This window comes from Danio rerio, chromosome 18 (genome assembly GCF_052040795.2).
Source record: "Danio rerio strain M-AB ecotype USA chromosome 18, GRCz13ab, whole genome shotgun sequence".
Lineage (NCBI taxonomy): Eukaryota > Metazoa > Chordata > Actinopteri > Cypriniformes > Danionidae > Danio > Danio rerio.
The window spans coordinates 38,086,518-38,102,549 of NC_141038.1; positions in this window are offsets into that span (position 1 = coordinate 38,086,518).

Genomic DNA, 16,032 nt, shown 5'->3' on the forward strand with positions numbered 1-16,032 from the left:
TGCTGTATTTCAGGACAGCTGTCATTTTCAAGAGTTCACACTTCACACACGCTGATAATCAATAAAGCGTATTTGGCATGCTGTCTTGGGAGAGAGCCCTGAGCTTGTAATATCCTCGAGCCCAGGGCTCCCTCCCATTAGAAGGGCGAGAGGGAAGTTCGAGCACAGGTAGGTCTCGAAAGCTCCCCTGCTTTTCACCGTGAGAAGTGTAAACTAAGGTTGTATTGGGTGATAATTCATTTTAGTCAATTGGCTATGGTTTATGTTTTTGGACGGTGGAAGGAATTCGGGGAACCCGGGGGAAACCCACGCAAACACTGGGAGAACATGGAAACTCCGCACAGAAAAACCAACTAACCTGATAGGTTGGACCAGCGGTGTTCTTGCTGTGAGGCAACAGTGCTAGCCACTGGGCCACCGTGTTGCCCTATCAGTAAAGTAAAGTAGGGGTGGAAAAGGGGGGAGCTTCAGGACAGAGATAGCTGGAGTGAAAAACTCAGATTATTTATAATGCTTCCATAATCATCGTCCAATCCTATCAGCCGGAGAATGCTGATTAAGTCAGCTGATTTGAGAGCATGTTGCCAGTGCAAAAGGTAAACAAACACTCATGGCATAACACCCAGACCCATAAACCGTGACACATTATTTTGACATAGTAACCTCAGTTAATCACATTACTTTTATTATTAAGTTAGAAACATGCTTTATTTCAGTAAAACTGCTTTGAAAATATATGTATCATGAAAAGCACTACACAAATAATGTTAATTTAACTCTATTGGAAAAAAAAAAAAAAAAAGCAACCTGCAAGGCAACTTGACAAAATACCAAACGATCCAAACAAACCCAACAGCTTATTACAAAAGTTGACATTTGCAACTAAATAAATAAATAAACGCCCACACTAATATTTATCTCCCATCCGTTTTGGAACATTGCAAACCAGTGATTCATCTGATTTCCTCGCCATAATCTGTTTAAACCATCTTAGAGATATTCAACAACGTTTGGAAACGTTGGGAAAAAAACTCTGCATTTCTCTGTAAGATGCACTCGGTAGGTAGCGACAGAATGCCATGTGTGCATAGACTATTCTGTCACAAATTGCGGCAAAAAAATGTACACAACGGTAATAGTTTGATTGCAGTTATTACATGTTTACACCCGGAGAGCCACATTTACAGCAGATCTTTCAGTCCATAATATTGTAGTGATATTAACGTACTGTAAACTTAGTAACTAAATCATTTTGACTAAGGTATATCTTTAAACATTGAAAAAGTACTGCTGACGATACAAACTAACTTTGCCATCTGAATAAACTAACAAAGACCACTGATTGCTCCAAAATAACTCCAAGATCGCTTACCAAATCACAGGACAATTAATAATAGCAACTGGACCCACGTCTTTTTTAAAGGGAGACGAGCAGCATATCGGGATTTCACCATTACCAGATGCGAAAAGCTCTTGTGTAAAAAATGTTTCTTACAAATGTATTTCTGTCATGTGCACTGTAATTCACACCTGAGTCCAGCTGCGCTCTCATAGCGGGAAATGAAAACAAAACTTTTGTTGAAGCACTTATATAAATGCAACATTGACAACCTGTGGCTCCAAACATTTCTTCTTCCACTTGTTTTGGCAAGCTTTGTCTTCGAAGCTATAATGCATATTAATGAAGTTGCACCGCATACACAATAGAGCGCGCTGATTGGTTTGAACCAAGTCTTTCCCATGAATTAAGGCTGCACACTCAGAGACATAATGCTGCACTCGCAGGTACAGACATCCAGTTTACATGCAAGGATCTAATCGTCAGTTGTTTAACCCAACAAATTTTTCTACAGTTTATTTATCAACATTTGAGCGAGTCTGTTTCCCCCTGTATGTTTGGGGTTCTTTTTGCTCCTCTGAAAGGACAAAACTGACCATCTGCTTGCGGTAGGTTTTTTAAAAGCCTTTTTTTTAATAGCTCATTCATGAAATTTGTCTGATAGAGTTAACTAATACTTAATAGAAATAAACTCTTATTACAGACCGAAAGTGATACGGCTGGGTTTCATTTGACAACCCGTAGCTACGTGGGAGATTTCTAATGATGCTGCTGCTTTAGGATACTGCTTTTGACTGGTGCTTCGGGATACTGTTTTTAATTTAATTTTCACTAGTCTTTTGTTGGTAATTTTGCTTAGATTTTTCTTTTACAGTTTCGCTTTTGCGAGCCACCCAAACCAAAGCTCTATGCTTCAAGCCTTCCACAGTGCCACGCTCCATGCCCTCCTCAGTAGAGCTAAAGATCTTTGCCCGAACCCGACAGGACCCGACGGGTTCGTGGGGGGGTTCGGGTTTGATTTCTATCATTTAGCTTAAAAGGCCTGTTTAGAGTGCTGAAATGTTACGATGTTACAAAGGACTTTTTTTATTTCTTTGTTCCAACTTCCAAGTGGCCTACAACCTACATTTGTTACCAATAAGTTGTTAAAACATATAAATGACTCGTTCTTGAAAAAAAAACACAAAAGAGCTGTGTGCCTGTGCACATTTAAATAATGTCCAGCTATAAACAGGTTTGGGCTTTTAAAAAGCTGGCAAACAAAATGTACCTGACGGGCTCGGGTCGAATTTTTCTGGTTTGGCCACCATTGGGCCTAATTTTTATGGCGCGATTACAGCTCTACTCTTCAGTTCCATGCTCCATGTCTTGTGCAACTGCACTTTCATTCACACATGGCCGAGTCTTGTTTTTGTTACGAACATTATGAAGTGTTTCTCCTGGTTTGTTTTCCTGTGTTTTGATTCTTGCGGTTTCCTGTTTTGATTTGTTGCCACCTTGTAAGACCTCTGCCTGCATACTGACTACGTCTTTGGGATTTCCAAAACTACTGTTTATTTTTTATCTACTGGGCTCATTCAGTCATTCATTCATTTCTCTTATGCCTAGTTCACACTAGAGGATTTTAAGCCTGATTTGAGCCCGATTTGGAAGTTAACGAGCTCGCAGACAGATCGGGCTGTGATCAGGAAGAAATCTGCGGGTGCATGGCGCTCGGCGCTCTTCATGTGTGAACTACTGAACAACACATCAACGAGGCTCGCTGACGCGTCGCCGACACATCACAGATGGAAATCCAACATTCAGCATGCTAAATATTCCAGAGCAGTCGGCCGACTCAACCCCACGTGTGGTCAGATGTAGTGACGAGCTGCAGCCAATGAGAGAGCATATCAGCATGAGCTGAATGCCTGTGTGTTCAGGAGCTCAGCAGAAACATCTGTGATTGGTCAGAATGGGCATCGGTGCACTCGCTTCATTCTGTGTTAACACAGACATGAGAGTAGGCTATATTAACAGTGGAACTAGAATTCTGTAACTATTAGAATTACCATACTGCTCATTCTGACCGTTCTCATATAAAACGCCATACTGTCACAACATATTTACATTCAAAGCTATTATTGAGATATAAAAATTAAGCTTTGAATGTCTGGCATCATATTTAATGACACCATTACCCTAAAAATATAATTTTTTTTTGGTAATACAGCCTATAAATATGTAGTTAAGATACTAAAACACTTAAAGGTCTTGGCTTTCATTATCACTTTCAAACAGGAGCTATTTAACAGCACAGAATATGCTGTTTTGAAAGATATCTGAAGTAAATTGATGTTTTTGCTATCAGAAAGTTTTGTTTATGTTAGCAGGAAGTTGCCAGGCAAGAAAATGGACACACATTTAAAGTCACAGCGAAAAGTATCAGACATGCATGCAGTCATTTTGACCAATATGATAATTTAAGGCAGAAATGCTCAGTTCTTTACTGTTTTGTAATAAAAAAAATAACAATGTCAGAAAGAAATACACTGATAGTTAGAAAACGGCAGGGTGTTATAAATATGTTAGTTTTATTTCAAAGAGTTATACAATTACAAAAACTCTCTGTGTATCTATCCACTGGAACCTTGCAAATGAGTGATTAATCCGCTGATAAATCAGCTGATTTGACGATGTTTTTAAATGCTTTCTCCAAAGCTTGAAACGCTGTCAGTGATGTCATCAGCACACAAGCAACCAATAGTGTTCAGCTTTTTCTGACGACTCCTCCCTCAAAATTTCATTGGCTGTGGTTTGGTAGCTTGAATGAGCTGATGGGGAATGAGTTGTTGTCAGATCATGTAGTGTGTGACCCCCCTCTTGTGGATCGTTCACGGAGTGTTGCGTAGTGTGAACACCACAGAGATTAAAAGACTCAAAGTCAAGTCATGTAGTGTGAACAGCACAGCGATTTGCTGATGTTTAAAATCCTGTAGTGTGAACTACGCTTTAGTGTAACACAGTGAGCATTCGTCTCTGCCAGGTCCCACTTATGGAACGGTGCAAGAGGGCTGTGCTCTGCTTGTCAACTAGTACAGAATTTATAGCCTCACAGACACACTGAAGTGGTTGCCACAGGAATTTCCTTGCGCACTTCTCTTCCCTATAATCCGCTTTAAATCTCTAAACTGTCACCACACATTCAGAACTCACTCTTACAATCTAAATCTGCTCTTTGTATATCCTACATCATCAAAAACTTTCCAAATCTGAGTTACTACATTTGTCGCTATTAAGGTCTTTTAACGAGCAAACACAGATCATTTATACGTAACCTATTCTTTTTTTTTTTATCTGGAATCAAAACCTCGCTTATCTACTTGTACTTATTTTAATTGGGAGGAACAGTTTAAGTGTCTTTACCCTCACAAGCAGGTCATGGGACATAAAACAAACTTTTTACATGCAAAAAATTACTTTTACTACATTTTTTGCTTTGTCCCTCCAGCCCAGAATGTGCTATTTTAATTATTCTCTACTCAATTAATAATATATCTGTATGTTAATCTCTTAATTATAATACTCACTTTCTCTCGCACATCTCTAGCACTCAATATCCTTAAGCACACACTCTTCTCATTCTTTAAAATTTAAAATCTCTCACCTCATGCATCCTCGTTCACAAATTTCTCAGCATTTACATTTTCATTCAATCTCATTTCTAAAAATAAAAAAAAAAAAATCCCCATTCCCTTTGGTCCAGACCACACACAAATAAACAAAACATATAGGGTAACAAGGCTAAGCCAGGCCAGTCTGTTGAGATCCAGCCCTCTCTGTAGTTGCTTTTAGGGTCAGATTAAAGGCCTCCCACCAATTTCCCTGCCTCTATTGGTAGAGTCTTATTCAATCCACAGGCGAGTACAAAGACGTGGTGTTCACTCTAACCACACTTTGCGATCACTCCAGTGCTAGTAATTCAGTTTCCATGCATGTAACTCTCTTTCAAACGCATATAATTTACAGCCATTCATTAGTGAACAATGCAAAGCCATTTGTTGGCGCATCATTTACAGCCATTCATTACAAGCACATTCCTTGACAGCCTGGAAGACCTCTTTTCTTATAAATAGTTAGCTTCACTATTAATCCCTTTATTTTTTACTCTTTTAAATGTATTCAGTCAATTTAAAGGTTAATTTTAATGGTGAGGTATGTTTGCAGATGAGTTCAGACATCTGGTTTACCTCACAGCACACTCATCAGAAAACCAAAATTATTAACCCTTTCAGGCTCAAATTAAATTTTAGAAACAAGCAAAGTCTATGCTTTTAACTGTTGCAAATCAGCAATGCCTGCCTTGAGAGGGTTAAGCCAAAACTTGGTCACCCTTTATAATCTGCGTGCTTTTTGGTGTGGAAAGTTGCGTCTAATCTCAACAGTCTCTTAAGTTTAAAAAAAAGGAGCTGAGGTCTTCGACGTTCTCAAATTGAAGCAGTTTATCGTTACAGCTCTAACAACCAATGTTCAAAAGCCCACAGTTTATATAGTTTTTTATACACAGTTATCGCGAGATATGATGTTACATCACGTTGTTTCTTGGCTCCAATAGAAAACTAGCTTTTTTATTGATGGCTGTGTTTATTTTTTCTTCACTGCAGTGTATTTATAAAAACTATATTTTCAAAAAGGTAATGTTTCCCTTTACCACCCCAACTTTTTAGATTATGAAAAAAGTCTATTTATAATAATCTAATAATAGACAAAATGTTTATTTCCCCAAAAGGTATGCAATCGTTGCATGTCCTTTTTAAAATATTTTATCAAACTTTCAAACAATATTAACTGGCCCTTTTTGGTTAGTTAAGAAATTACACAATGTTAGCTCTTTGCTTATAAATAATTAGTTTATTTTCATAAATGTTGAATATGACAGTGGAAAACAAGATGACAAGGTGGACAGATTTTATTTAGTGAACTAAATATAGAGGAACATTTCTGCACCTTCGATTTATAAGGTTCTATCTACATCTGAATGATTTAGAGACATTAAGCTTCAAAGTTTTTGCATTCCATATACTGTAGCAAACAGTATGTGTAACATTTGATTTTTAAATAAAAACTCTTAAAATGTAAAAACTTATAATAAAAAAACATCCCATAATGCAAATAAATTGTTATTTAATAAGAATATGTCAATAGCTCAACTTTGACAAAAATGTCAGATAGAATTCCTATAATTCTTAGGTGATAATTTGAAAAACAACAGGTATAAGCAAGAAATATTAAAGGGTTAAGGGTTAAAAGTTTTTAAGAATCCAGCTTTTTCACTAACTACTGCAAACCACTAAACTACCATGCTGCCTCTTCTGTTATCAATTAGGTTTTACCAATATGCAAAGGTACTGTATGGAAAAATAAACAATTATTGTCCTTCAAATTAAACAAAATTTGTTAATGAAACTTTACATTGTACATTGTATTGGAGAAGATAAGAGAATGTTTAAAGCAACTCAAGTTAAACACCTTAATAATTCTGTTTTTACTGTTGCACTTTTAGGTGAAAGTGTAATTTACAAACCAATCTGGAGGACTGGACCCAAAGAACACCAGGCAAGGGAGAAGCCCAGCTCGACTGTCTGCCGCCATGTGTACACACTCTGGACCAGGAGACTGCTCCTGTGCGCTCAAAATCGCTGGATATCAGCAGAAGGAACCCTCATCGACTCTCTCTGTAGGATCTAGAAGTCTCTGAAGCAAAAAGGATGCCTCATCTTGCTTTGGCTGTGCTTTTATGCTAAATTGATTGCAACAGGTATCAGGTGTGCAAGCTGATGCTGCCAATTCATTGGCCCGTTTACATACTCTTTCAGATGATTAGCTTTCTGAACGAAATCCCCTATAGCATTGAAGTTCCCCATCCGAAGGGGAACCATGTCTTTGGACTGTAAGGGGAAACTGTAGCACCCGGAGAAAACCCATGCTAACATGGGAAGAACATGCAAACTCCACAGAAACACTGGACTGGAACCAGCGACCTTCTTGCTGTGAGGCAATAGTGCAAACCACTGAGCCACCAAGCCATACGTTCTCCTATTTTTTTGTGATATGACACATTAATTTCGGCTTAGTCCCTTTATTAATCTGGGGTTGCCACAGCGGAATGGACCGCCAACTTATCCATCATATGTTTTTTGCAGTGGATGCCCTTCCAGCTGCAACCCATCTCTGGAAAACATCCAAACACACGCATTTACACACATACACTACGGACAATTTAGCTTACCCAATTCATCTATACCACGTTTTTGGACTTGTGAGGAAAAACGGAGCACCCCTAGGAAACCCATGTGAACACGAGGAGAATATGCAAACTCCACACAGAAATGCCAACTGACTCTGCCAGGCTCAACCCAGCAAACTTCTTGCTTTGGGTTGATTGTGCTACCCACTGCACCACTGTGCTGCCCATATATGACACAATTATGGGAAATAAAGTTTTGTAAAACAGTATATTTGATTTGATGTGTTGGTCCACATAAAAAAAAAAAAAAAACATTTAAAAAACTATTAAACTATTGGGCATGGTACAGCAGTTACTTTGTAAAATGAAATATCAGTAGAAAAGAATAAAATGATATAAATGTATTATTGAAAATATATATATAATATAAATGTCTGTTGTATTTTTGTGTTCACTTTACCTTGACTGTACGCTCAGACAATTGCATTAACTACTGTATATATTTAGCAAAAATAAAAATACAATAAGATAACCTACATGAGACACTTTCCTTTAAATTCCTCTCCAGCTTCATCACAGGTCAGGCCAGTGAAGTATGGAGTGCCTCAACGATCAACTGGCCCTTTGCTGTTCACAATATATGCTGCCCCTGGGAGACATTATTATGAGGCACCGGATTAGCTTTCACTACCATGCCGATTATACTCAATTATATATCAGGCATACCATAAACCTGATGAGATATCTGAACTGAAAAACAAATAAAGGAAAACATAGCTCTCAAGTAAATAGCTTTGAAATATAACCCCATCCCTCCCCTCATTTGTTATTGTTTGAACAAACCTGTGAGATAGCCCGGCATTAAGGCATGAGGACACAGGAAAATTAAGACCAAAAAATATTTATTTAACTTAAAATAATAATCCAACATAAAAACTAGTTGGAAAACAAATTGAGGCCAACAAAAATATAACAGAAATTCAGGAAGTCTGAACACAACCAAACTGACCTGCCAAATGAAACAACTACAGAATATTTATACACAAACGGTGGATCCACTTAAACAACATAGGTGAAACAATAAAACAACAATTATAAATATAATAATTTACTAATCAAACTAATTCTAAATAAAAGACACTTACAAAATACAAGACATAATTACTCAAAATAAACAATGATTTAAATTAAACAAACAAATAATATAAAAGACATATTCAAAGTAAACCTGTTTGTATGCGTGTAGTTGAGCAAGGTGCGCGCTTGTCAGCTAGTGAAGGAGCAGGAGAGTATTGTTTGGGTCTGAGCGAATGTGCGTGTTTGTGGGTGTCTGAGCGAATGTGCGTGTATGTGTAAGCGCACGTGTCTGAGTGAATGCGTGTGTGTGTTTGTGTGTGTGTGTGTGTGTCTGTTACCCTCAGTCTTGTGTGGCCATATGACGGCATCACAAAACCATTTTTACATAAAAGCTCAAATGTGTGTGTAATAACGTTCGTTTCGTGGGAAGAAGAAGGCAGGGTCGGCGATATCAGGTAAGCACAATTTTTATTTATAATGTTCTGTGTATGTGTGTGCGTGTCGAGACTGAAGTTCGACAGGCTCTCCTCTCTCCCGGCTTCTCCTTCTCCTCCCCTTATGAAGGTGTCTCTCCGGCCCAATCACTAGAAAACACAGGTGTTAATAATTATTTATGATTAGACCACTGACCAGCCGCCGGTGTCTCCGCCTGCTCTCCCCCCTTTCTGGGTGTTCGATCACGCCTTCCCCACCACATACCCCCACCGCCCGTCTCAGGCCGGGCAGCCGTCCGGCCTGCAGCTCCCCCCACCTCCCCCCGCCCGGGAGAGGAAGTCCGCTACAACCATCTGCGCGCCCGGCCTGTGGATCACTTTGAATTTGAAAGGCTGTAAAGCGAGATACCAACGGGTGATCCGCGCGTTGGTATCCTTCATGCGGTGGAGCCACTGGAGGGGGGCATGATCCGAACAGAGGACGAACTCCTTGCCCAAGAGATAATAGCGGAGAGTGAGGACGGCCCACCTGATCGCCAAACACTATTTTTCTATGGTGCTGTACTTCGCCTCCCTGTTAGATAATTTGCGGCTAATGTACAGCACCGGCCGTTCCTCACCCTCCACCTCCTGGGCGAGCACCGCCCCCAAACCCCGATCGGACGCATCCGTCTGTAAAATAAAGGGGAGAGCAAAATTAGGAGCATGTAATAGCGGCCCCCCGCAAAGTGCAGCTTTAACTTTGGTGAAGGCCTGTTGACACTGCTCCGTCCACTGGACGGTATCTGGTTCCCCCTTTTTAGTGAGATCGGTTAAGGGACTGACGAGGGCCGAATATTCAGGAACAAATCGTCTATAATATCCCGCCAGCCCCAAAAACTGTCTCACCTCCTTTTTGGTCTTGGGCCTCGGGCAGGTTGCAATAGCAGCGGTTTTATCAATTTGTGGCCGCACCTGCCCATGACCCAAGTGGAAGCCCAGATACCTTACCTCCACTCGCCCAATTGCACACTTCCTCGGGTTGGCCGTGAGTCCTGCCCGTCTCAGCGCTGATAATACTGCCCGCAGGTGCTGCATATGCCGCTGCCAGTCATTACTGAAGATAATGATATCATCCAAATACGCAGCGGCATATGCTGAGTGGCGGGCAAGTATTTTGTCCATCAGGCGCTGAAACGTCGCCGGAGCCCCGAACAGCCCGAATGGAAGTGTCACGAATTGGTGTAATCCAAACGGCGTTGTGAAGGCAGTTTTTTCTCGGGATATTGGAGAAAGGGGAATTTGCCAATACCCTTTCGTTAAATCCAATGTCGAATAAAAGCGAGCAGCGCCTAACCGGTCGAGCAACTCGTCAATCCGCGGCATTGGATACGCATCAAATTTTGATACGGCATTTAATTTACGATAATCTACACAGAACCGGACCGTGCCGTCTGTCTTAGGAACTAAGACGATCGGGCTCGCCCAGTCGCTGTGTGATTCTTCTACTACCCCCATCTCTAGCATTTTCCCCAATTCTTCCTGAACCACTTTTTTTTTGTGTTCAGGCAGACGGTACGGGCGGGTTCTAACGACCACGCCTGGCTCGGTCTCGATGTGGTGCTGAATCATATTAGTGCGACCGGGCAGGGGTGAGAACACGTCTTTAAATTCATTTTGTAGGAGCTGGACGTCAGCTAGCTGGGCGAGCGAGAGATGATCACCCCCGGCGACCAGAGCACTCGACCGATTACAGTCTACGCACTCCGGTCCCAGGTCATCCTCGCCTGTAATCACCGTTGCTAACGCCACGTCCTCCGGCTCCCTCCATAGTTTTAATAAATTAATATGATAAATTTGACGTGCCCCACTCCTGTCTGTTCGTACCACCTCATAATCGAGATCGTTCACTCGCCGTGTGACCTCAAATGGCCCTTGCCACTTGGCGAGTAATTTAGAGCTAGAAGAAGGCAGCAGTACAAGCACTTTATCTCCCGGTGAAAATGTTCGTAGTTTAGTGCCCTTATCATAACGCCGGCGTTGTTCATTCTGAGCCTTGAGCAAATTCTCCATGGATAGCCGCCCCAGTGCATGGAGTTTTGCTCGCAGGTCCAGAATGTACTGAATTTCATTTTTGCTGTTAGAAGGCTCGTCCTCCCAAGCCTCTCTGACGACATCCAGCACCCCTCGGGGCTGTCTGCCGTAGAGGAGCTCGAATGGGGAAAACCCAGTAGAGGCTTGGGGAACCTCCCGCACGGCGAACAACAAGGGCTCTAACCATTTATCCCAATTTTTCGCGTCTTCGTGAACGAATTTACGAATCATTGCTTTAAGTGTGCGATTAAACCGTTCCACCAGTCCGTCTGTTTGTGGGTGATAGACGCTAGTCCGAATCGATTTAATGCCCAATAATTCGTATAATTCGCGCAAAGTGCGTGACATAAACGCGGTGCCTTGGTCGGTGAGGATTTCCTTGGGAATCCCCACCCGGGAGATGAAGCGGAAGAGAGCCTCCGCAACACTCTTAGCGGAGATGTTGCGGAGAGCTACAGCTTCCGGATACCGGGTTGCATAATCCACTAGGACTAATGCAAAACGGTGTCCGCGTGCGGATCGCTCTAATGGCCCGATGAGATCCATACCAATTCTTTCGAAGGGGATCTCCATTAATGGTAACGGGCGCAATGGCGCTTTTGGGGTGGCCGGCGGATTTACCAGCTGACATTCAGGACACGCAGCGCACCATCTGCTGACGTCTCCGTGAATGCCCGGCCAAAAGAAACGGGCCATGAGGCGATTTAGTGTGGCCGCTTGACCTAAATGTCCGGCCATAGGGTTTGCATGAGCCGCCTGGAAAAGCATTTCCCGACGGCTTTTAGGAACCAATAATTGGGTGGTATCTTCTTTTGATTGAGTGTCTTGGGTCACTCGATACACCCTGTCTTTAATGATCGCAAAATAGGGATAGTTGAGTGGTCGCTCAGGCTGGAGGACATGCCCATCGATCACTTTTACCTGCTCGATGGCATTTCTCAGCGTGTCATCACGCGACTGCTCCAGAGGGAAGTCCTTACAGCGGGAAATTCCCAGGCCTCCCTCTGAGTCAGAGCGCGATGACGTCACCGGAGATTCCCCCAGCTGAGCGATCCGCCCCCTAGCCGTCGATCCTTTCCTCCAAGAGGCACCCGCTGTCAAAACCCCTAATAGTTTATTAAAATCAGGCCAATTTGTTCCCAAAATCAGCGGATGCTTGAGGTGCGGGTTAACCGCTACCTCTACGCTATGTTTTTGACCCCGAAATTGGATCTCTACGGCCGCTAGCGGGTAGTGAATTTCATCACCGTGCACACACCTCACCCTAACCGTGCGGCTTTTATCCAATGCCGTGTCTTGCATCAGGCATGGGTGGATAGAGGTTTGGTTACACCCTGAATCCACCAAGGCCTGATATTTATCCCCCTTTATACTCACCGGTATCTGATATAGCCCATTGCGACCGGGGGCGACAGCCGGGGCGTCGGGTACGCGGATCAAAGCCCCCACCTCCATCGCGGAGCAATTCTCGGGGCTATGATCCACGCCCCCGCACCGCCAACACGTCGGCCCAGACCTCACCACTGCACCCCCGGGGCCAGTTGGTCCAACCGATTGAGCCGGAGAGAAACCTGTTGTGGCTGGAGAAACCACTAGAGGGCGTGCTTCCCCACCCCTTTCCGGATATCCCCCCCACCGAGGCATCGAGCGAGAGGTATCCGCCCCAGAGCCCCGCTTCCTCGGCGCTGGCACAGGAGGTCCCTGCTGTCTGGGTCTGGGAGAGGGGAGAGAAAGAGAAGAAGAAAGAGAGAGAGAGGAGAGAGAGGTTGTATCGCCGACCCTGGACCTCGCTACCAGGTGGTCCTCCGCCAACTGGATGGCCGTCTCAAGATCGGTGGCACTGGACCCACTCCGATGTTCGGGAGGGGAGGCGGGCGATGAATTGCTCCAGCACCACTGAGTCCACCACCTGGTCGATGTTCTGGCCATCCGGGATCAGCCATCTGCGGCAGGCGTCGCGGAGCTGCTGGGCGAACACGAAGGGCCGGCCGCTCTCTCTCAGCTCCAGGGACCGGAACCGCTGGCGTTGTTCTTCCGGGTTGCGGCCGGCCCGTTGGAGAATGGCTCGCTTCAGGTGAGCATAGTCCAGGAGATTCTGGGCCGGTAGCTGCTGCGCCGCGATCTGGGCTTCGCCTGACAGCAGCGGGATGATTCTCACCGGCCACTCGGCCCGTGGCCAGCCACACGCCTCCGCCATTTTCTCGAAGAGGTCCAGAAATACCTCCGGGTCGTCCTGAGGCCCCATTTTCTGAAGGGAGATGGGAGGGTGGGCGGCAGATGTCGACGCGGGCCGGATCCCCTGGTCCAGCAGTCTCCGGACGAGCTCGCGGTCCTCGCGCTGGGCCTCCACCAAAGCACGGAACCGCTGGTCCTGGTCCGCCCGGATCTCCACCAGCGCCTCATGTTGTTCGCGATGGAGGACCGCGAGCGCCTGGATCACTTCCGCGAATGGAGTAGCTGACGGAGTGGTCATCTTGGCAGCGAAGTCTCCTCTTCTTCCCGGGTTTCGGCACCACTGTAATAACGTTCGTTTCGTGGGAAGAAGAAGGCAGGGTCGGCGATATCAGGTAAGCACAATTTTTATTTATAATGTTCTGTGTATGTGTGTGCGTGTCGAGACTGAAGTTCGACAGGCTCTCCTCTCTCCCGGCTTCTCCTTCTCCTCCCCTTATGAAGGTGTCTCTCCGGCCCAATCACTAGAAAACACAGGTGTTAATAATTATTTATGATTAGACCACTGACCAGCCGCCGGTGTCTCCGCCTGCTCTCCCCCCTTTCTGGGTGTTCGATCACGCCTTCCCCACCACAGTGTGTGTGTGTGTTTACGCAACACAAGACAAATGGGCGTCTGGTGGACCACCAATCAACAGGCGGATTCTGCTCAACCTTGTTGCTCATTATTCCTGCTGACCAACAGCAAATTTTAGCTCCACTCCTATTAAGCCACTGCGGTTGTGCCACCCAAGAAGGTTTTCCAATGGTGGTCTGCTTATATCAAGTTGCTGAAATTGTTCCAAAAAATACAGGGAGTCCACCAGCTCATTGTTTGCTGGAAAGATTAATAGAGTAGATACTGAATAAAACTGTGTATGATTTGTCTCCCTTCAAGTCATAGATTCTGAGCATTAAATAAAATGAGACTTACAATGGTATGTCATAACGTCAATCTAGTTGTGTATTTAACAACAAGAAGGTCGCTGATTCGAGCCTAGGCTGGGTCAGTTGGCGTTTCTGTGTCGAGTTTGCATGTTCTACCTGCATTCGGGTGTGTTTCCTCTGGGTGCTCCGGTTTCCCTCACAGTCCTAAGACATGTGGTACAGGTGAATTGAGTAGGCTAAATTGTCTGTAGTGTGTGTGTGTGTGTGTGTGAATGTTTCCCAGAGATGGGTTGTGGCTGGAAGGGCATCCGCTGCGTAAAAAAAACCTGGATAAGTTGGCGGTTCATTCCGCTGTGGTGACCTCGGATTAATAAAGGGACTAAGCCGACATAAAAATGAATGAATGAATTAATTAAAATATTTCTTTACTCTTAATTGCTTTAAATAAATAACAGGATTTTATTGTGGGTCAAGATAGACCAAATATAGCGGCCCACATATACATTTGTAATATCTGGGCCAAATACTACATTTGACATTTTGGCCCATGTCTTGCATACCACCTTAACGACGGTGCACCTCTGCCAAACCTGGGCCATGTTTGGCCCATATGCTGTATGCCAGTGCCAGATGAATGCCTGCTGTGCCAGATTTATGATAAATCTGGGCCAGAATTCTTTGCTACCTGGGCATGTTCTATGTTAAGTGAAAGAAGAAAAGGACAGAACTGGCTCTTGCTGCAGATGAAAGTGAGGATGAGATGGGTTTTAGTGACCATGAGAATTATGCAGATTGGACATTTGATAAGAGCAGTGATGGAGACAGTTCAAGTAAGTTTGCTCTGAGGCAGATAAGACAAGTGTAGTATAGTATATAGTATAATATGTACATATTGTTTGCTAGTATCTACAGTATTCTGATGCTTCTGGATATACTAGACTTATTATTTATTTGTTATAATATTTACTGGAGAAAATATTTAAATGGGCGAAGCAGTGGCGCAGTAGCCATATAGCAACATATCATAAAGTACATTAAAAAAAAAAAATTCCCCTCAAAATTTTTACAGCACTTTAAGTTAAGTCATTCCAAGAAAAAAAAAACCATGACAGTAATTGTTTCAACAAAAAATGACTTAGTGAAATCTGGCCATTCAGTCTTTAATAATCTGTCAACATGCATTAATTCCAGAAGGAAGTCTAAAATCAACTTGCTGTTTTACTGCCCATGAAAATAAATTAGAAAAGTCTAGACACACAGATTTAAAATAAATTAAAAGCATCACATACAAGGTTCTTACAGAGGTTGGCCTTCTCAATATGCAGCACACTTAAGAAAAGTCCTCCAAAAGCAGTGGTGGAAAAAGTGTGAGTAGCAAAAAGTCAAAGAGTGAGGAAAAGTTATTTCCTCATGGCTGAAATCGTGATGATTTGAACTGATGTAGAACTTTCTGGGTTCTGTGTTCCAAAGTGTGTCCCTTCATTTAACACCACAGCATGACACTTTCTTATGCAATGCCAATGCCAATGGAGTACTTAAATGTTGAGCACATTCAGCTAAAGTTTTCAGTCTTACTCTATACAGAGTGAGGGGCTGTTTCCATGACAACATTTTCAGCCAAAATCATTAAACATTTTTGTTTAACTGTTCATTTACACGGACTGTTCATTTACATGGAAACATAATTTTTAAGACTGAAAACTATATATATATATATATATATATATATATATATATATATATATATATATATATATATATATATATATACTGTATTATATTAA